The 6,387-nt window shown below is 44.9% G+C and overlaps 1 long non-coding RNA gene across 1 annotated transcript; it reads left to right on the top strand.

Annotated features, from left to right (window-relative positions):
- Positions 1–1,137: 1,137 nt before the first annotated feature.
- On the top strand, positions 1,138–6,111 carry LOC114676192 (uncharacterized). Its single transcript, XR_013413456.1, has 2 exons — positions 1,138–2,988; positions 5,514–6,111. It is a non-coding gene; the product is annotated as an uncharacterized LOC114676192 (long non-coding RNA).
- The last annotated feature ends 276 nt before the right edge of the window (positions 6,112–6,387 follow it).

Genomic DNA, 6,387 nt, shown 5'->3' with positions numbered 1-6,387 from the left:
GCCTCAGCCTCCCGAGTAGCTGGGACTACAGGCGCCCGCCACCTCGCCCGGCTAGTTTTTTTGTATTTTTTAGTAGAGACGGGGTTTCACCGTGTTAGCCGGGATGGTCTCTCGATCTCCTGACCTCGTGATCCGCCCGTCTCGGCCTCCCAAAGTGCTGGGATTACAGGCTTGAGCCACCGCGCCCGGCCGCTTTGTATAATTTTTAATGCCTTTTTTGAAAATATTCACATACAGTCGAAGTGCAGAAAAGTCTGTATTAAAGAGTATTTTCCTCTTAGTCTCCAGAGATGTCATCCCTCTAAATCTCCACAATTACCCATTTTTCTTTTTTTAGTTTGAGATGGTCTCGCTGTGTCACCCAGGCTGGATTGCAGTGGCATGATTTCAGTTCGCTGCAACCTCCACCTCCTGGGTTCCAGCTATCCTCTTACCTAAGCCTCCTGAGAGTAGCTGGGACTACAGACAGGCGCCACCACGCCCGGCTAATTTTGTATTTTTTGAGAGGTGGGGTTTTGCCTTGTTACCCAGGCTGGTCTCAAACTCCTGGACTCAAGTGATAAACCTGCCTCAGCCTCCCAAAGTGCTAGGATTACAGGTGTGAGCCACTGGGCCTGGCCATTTACCAACTTCTTATGTACACTTTCAAAGTTTCCTATGCATAAATGAGAATTATCTACCAGATCTTCATGAAAGCATATATGGGGGCTCTGGTTCTATTGTCACCACATAAGCCCCCTACAACCTATCCCTTCTGCTGCTTACAGCTGTAAGCTCAGTAAGACAGGGGGCAAGCTCTCCCAAACCTGAGATGTAAACAAAGGTAGGTGAACTGTGGAGGGGAGTACAACTTGGAGAAGTGACTTCAAAAGGGAAAGAATTGGCAGAAACCAAAAGAGGAACAAACAAAAAAACTAGTAAGCTGGCATGCCGAGTCCAGCCATATCAACAATTATATTATTGACGTGTGAACATTCTAATCAAGACTGACAATTAAAAAGCAATCAAGACCCATTTATATGCTGCCTACAAGAACTTTAAAGACAGATACATTGAAAGAGATGGGAAAAAATACAACATGTACACTAGCATAGTATGGCTGGAATGGTTATATAAATATCAGATTAAAAAGACTTCAAACAGATAGCACTACAAAATAGGAGCATTTTATAATAGTAAAAAGGGCCATTCAGGAAGATAGCACACTTATAAATATGTATGCACCTTAAAATACATGAAAAAGAAATGAAAATTCTGCCATTATAAAAGATTTTAACACCCATTTATCAGCAGTAAATACAGAAACTAGACCAAAAAAATCGGGACAAATTATTTGAACCACTGTATCAGCCACCTCAATCTAACTGACATTTGTAGAACACCACATCCAACAACTGCAAAGTACACTTTTAGGTCTACGTGGTATATTCAGCAAGACAGACCATACACTGGGTGATACGGTCTGGATTTCTGTTCCCGCCCAAATCTCACATCAAATCGTAATCCCCAGTGTTGGGGGAGGGGGCTTGGTGGGAGGTGGTTGGATCCCCTCTTGCTGTTTTCATGATCGGTCCCACATGATCGGGGAGTTTGAAAGCCTGTAGCACCTTTGCTGTCTTCCTCCTGCTCCAGCCGTGTGGGATGCACCTGCTTCCCCTTCGCCTTCTGCCACAATGGTGAGCTTCCTGAGGCCTCCCCAGCCATGCTTCCTGTGTAGCCGACGGAACCGTGAGTCAGTTAAACCTCTCTTCTTTATAAATTACCCAGTCTCAGGTAGTTCTTTAAAGCAACGTGAGAATGAACTAATACATTGGGTGGTAAAACAAGTCCCAATTTTTTTTTTTTTTTTGACACGGAGTTTTTCTCTTGTTGGAGATTATGTAGCTCGTTTCAGGAAGCTTCTATCTTCTCACGACCTGCAGCATCTATTTTTTTTTTTTTTTGAGACGGAGTCTCGCTTTGTCGCCCAGGCTGGAGTGCAGTGGCCGGATCTCAGCTCACTGCAAGCTCCGCCTCCCGGGTTCCCGCCATTCTCCTGCCTCAGCCTCCCGAGTAGCTGGGACTACAGGCGCCGCCACCTCGCCCGGCTAGTTTTTTGTATTTTTTAGTAGAGACGGGGTTTCACGGTGTTAGCCAGGATGGTCTCGATCTCCTGACCTCGTGATCCGCCCGTCTACGGCCTCCCAAAGTGCTGGGATTACAGGCGTGAGCCACCGCGCCCGGCCTGCAGCATCTATTCTGTAAACAATAGCCTAGACTAGCGGCTGCCGCCCAGGCTGGAGTGAGTGGCCGATCTCGGCTCTGCAAGCTCCGCCTCCCGGGTTCCCGCCGTTCTCCTGCCTCAGCCTCCCGAGGAGCTGGGACCACAGGCGCCGCCACCGCGCCCGGCTCATATTTCGTATTTTTAGTAGAGACGGGGTTTCGCCGTGTTGCGCAGGCTGGTCTCGATCTCCCGACCTCAGGCGATCCGCCCGCCTCGGCCTCCCAGATGCTGGGACCACAGGCGTGAGCCTCGGCGCCGGCCGGTCTGGATCTTGGCCGCGACGTGGCCGTGAGTTCCTTTCCTCGGGTCGCAGCCCCCGGGGCCGTCGCGTCTCCGCTGAGCTCGGCTGCCGTGAGGGCGGTGACGGGTGGTCTCGCCCGAGCGCCTCAGCCCGCGAGCGTCAGCTCCGTCCGTCCGGCAGGGGGCAGGCGAGCGCGGCGCGATGGCGGCCGTGGGCGGGGACCACCCTCCGCGGGAGCCGCCTCCGCCCGACCCCACCACGGCTCCGCCAGCGCCACACGGGCGGGCACAGGCCGCGGCGGCCGCTACAATTTTTTTTTTGTTTGTTTTCAAGACAGGCTCTTGCGCTGCTGCCCAAGCTGGTCTTGAACTCCTGGCCTCCAGTGACCCTCCCACCTCAGCCTGGAGCTGCTGGGATTCCAGCTGTGAGTCTCAGCGTCTGGCCCTGTGAACAACTTTAGGCCCCCAAATTTGACAACTTAAATGTAAGTAGACAAGTTTATTGATATATTCAAATTACCAAAATTAATGTAACATCAGGACATCTGAGTAGACCCGTATATACGATTATTATTATTTTTAAATCTGCATGTCTATTTTATTTCCATTACAAAAATACTACGTGTGTAAAATTGTGGTCCACGTTCTTCTCCTTTACCTCAAATTTTACACTTTTTTGCTCCTTTTTTTTTTTTTTTTTTTTTTTTTGAGAGAGAGTCTCACTCCCTCACCCAGGCTGGAGCACACAGGTTGCTCACTGCAACTTCCATCTCCCAGGTTCAAGCGATTCTCCTGCCTCAGCCTCCCGAGTAGCTGGGATTACAGGCGCCCGCCACCATTCCTGGCTAATTTTTGTATTTTTAGTAGAGAAGGTTTCACCATATTGGCCAGGCTGGTCTCGAACTCCCAGCCTCAGGTGATCCGCCCGCCTCGACCTCCCAAAGCGCTGGGATTACAGGTGTGAGCCACTGTGCCCGGCCAATTTCCACACTTTAATTTTATTCAAGTAAAAGCAGAATCACATACCTGACATGAGAACTAAATATTCACATCATTAGTTTGGATTAGATATATTCTTGATTGACTGTTTCTCGGGAATAATGACTCATCTTTCCTACCTGTTCTTTCTCTTTTATTGATTGAGGAAATAAATGTAATGACCATCATAGATTTGTGATGAATATCTCTTTCCTATGTTCAGTAATACAGGTGTACGTAGGTGTAATTCAAAACTGTAACTGGATGCCTGGCACAGTGGCTCGCGCTAGTAATCCTAACACTTTGGGAGGCTGAGGCAGGTGGATCACTTCAGGCCAGTATTTGAGACCAGCCTGTCCAACATGGTGAAACCCTGTCTTTACTAAAAGGACAAAAATTAGCTGGGTGTGGTGGTGGATGCCTGTAATCTCAGCTACTTGGGAGGCTGAGACAGGAGAATCCCCTGAACCCAAGAGGCGGAGGCTGCAGTGAGCCAGGATTGCTCCACTACACCCCAGCCTGGGCAACAGAGTGAGACCCTGTCTCGAAACAAACATAACAAACAAAACTAGGTTGTTACATATTTAAGATGTGAATTGTGGCCCCCATGTTAACCGTTAAGAAAATAACTTAAGGCCAGGCGTGGTGGCTCAAGCCTGTAATCCCAGCACTTTGGGAGGCCGAGACGGGCGGATCACGAGGTCAGGAGATCGAGACCATCCTGGCGAACACGGTGAAACCCCGTCTCTACTAAAAAATACAAAAAACTAGCCGGGCGAGGTGGCGGGCGCCTGTAGTCCCAGCTACTTGGGAGGCTGAGGCAGGAGAATGGCGTAAACCCGGGAGGCGGAGCTTGCAGTGAGCTGAGATCCCGCCACTGCACTCCAGCCTGGGCGACAGAGCGAGACTCCGTCTCAAAAAATAAATAAATAAATAAATAAATAAATAAATAAATAAATAAATACAAAAAGGCAGTAATTAAGGTATTGAGGAATTTTTAAAATGTAAGACATGCAAAAACAAATGCATAAATGGCAGAAGAAAATATTGTTTTATCACTAATGTTAAATGTAACTGGATTAAACTCTCCTGTGAAAAGGCAGGGATTGGCAGAGTGGATTTAAAAAAAAAAACAAGATCCATCTAAATGTTGTCAACAAGAGATTCACTCTCGATGTAAGGATACAATGTTGGAAGTAAATGATGAAAAAAGGTATTTTACCAAATAGTAATTAAAAGAAAGCTGAGTGGCTGTATTATTATCAGATAAAATAGACTTTAAAATGATTACAAAATACAAAGAAGGGCATTACATATTGATAAAAGATTTGATACAAACTTGTTTTGGCACCTGGCCAAAAACAAGTTTTAATACATTTTAACAGACTGAAATCAGACGAAGCTTTTTTTTCCAATCACAATGGAATGAAACTAGAAATCAATAACAATGAAAACTTGAAAATTCACACATATATGGAAATTAACCCCTTTTTTTTTTTTTTGAGATGGAGTCTCGCTCTGTTGCCCAGGCTGGAGTGCAGTGGAATGATCTCGGCTCACTACAACCTCTGCCTCCGGGGTTCAAGCAATTCTCCTGCCTCAGCCTCCTGAGTAGCTGGAACTACAGGCTTGTGCCACCACGCCTGGCTAATATTTGTATTTTTAGTAGAGATGGGGTTTCACCATGTTGGCCAGGCTGATCTTAAACTCCTGATTTTGTGATCCACCCGCCTCGGCCTCCCAAAGTGCTGGGATTACAGGCACGAGCCACCGCACCCGGCTGGAAATTCACACTCTTAAATACAAATGAGCTAAGAAAGAATCACAAGAGAAATTGGATAATACCTTAAGATAAATAAATGAAAAAAAATATGCCAACCAAAACTCATGAGATGCAGCAAAAGCAGCATTAAGAGGGAAATGTATAGTTGTAAATCTATACATGAAAGAAAAATACTGCAAACAGTGGATTAGTGTCCCCTGTGATTGTGGACTTGTATATTACTTCTTCTTTTTTTTTTTTTTTTTTGAGATGGAGTCTCACTCTGTTGCCAGACTGGAGTACAATGGTGTGGTCTCAGCTCACTGCAACCTCTGCCTCTTGGGTTCAAGCAATTCTCCTGCCTCAGCCTCCTGACTATCTGAGACCACAGACTCACACCACCACACCCAGCTAATTTTTGTACTTTTTAGTAGAGATGGGGTTTCACCCTGTTGGCCAGGATGGTCTTGATCTGTTGACCTCGTGACCCACCTGCCTTGGCTCCCAAAGTGCTGGGATTACAGGTGTGAGCCACTGTGCCTGGCTGGACTTGTATATTACTTCTATAGTTATAAACTATAAACCATAGTTTATAGTTCTGTAAGCTTTATATAACTGAAATTTATGCTATTAGGTATTTACAAATTTATGAGCTTCCTATGGAATTGATCTTTTTATTACTTTGAAATGTGTATCTTTATGTCTTGTAATTCTACTTTAGATCTACTTTGTCTGATAGTAATATAGCCATATAAATTTTCCCTTGGTTAATATTTGCATGATCTATTTTCATCCTTTCACTTTTAGAATATGTCTGTCTACATAAAATGTTTCTTTTGTAAATAAAATATGGCTGTGTTTTATTTTTTATGTAATGGACCAATTCTGTATTATTTTATTTTTTACTCAGAATTCTTTTCTTCTTATGAGGCATAATTGACAAATAATAATTATATTAAAAAGAGAAGAAAGATCTAAAATCAACAACCTAACTGTACACCTCAAAGAACTAGAAAGAGAAGAGCAAATTAAACTCAAAGCTAGAAAAAAGGAAATAATAAAGAATCAGAGCTGAGATAAATGAAGTAGATAATAGAAAAACAAGGAAAATCAATGAAACCAAAGTTTTTCTTTGAAAACATCA

This window comes from Macaca mulatta, chromosome 2 (assembly GCF_049350105.2).
Source record: "Macaca mulatta isolate MMU2019108-1 chromosome 2, T2T-MMU8v2.0, whole genome shotgun sequence".
Taxonomy (NCBI): Eukaryota; Metazoa; Chordata; class Mammalia; order Primates; family Cercopithecidae; genus Macaca; species Macaca mulatta.
Note: the sequence above shows the minus strand (reverse complement) of the source record. Positions and strands in the feature narration are given on the sequence as shown.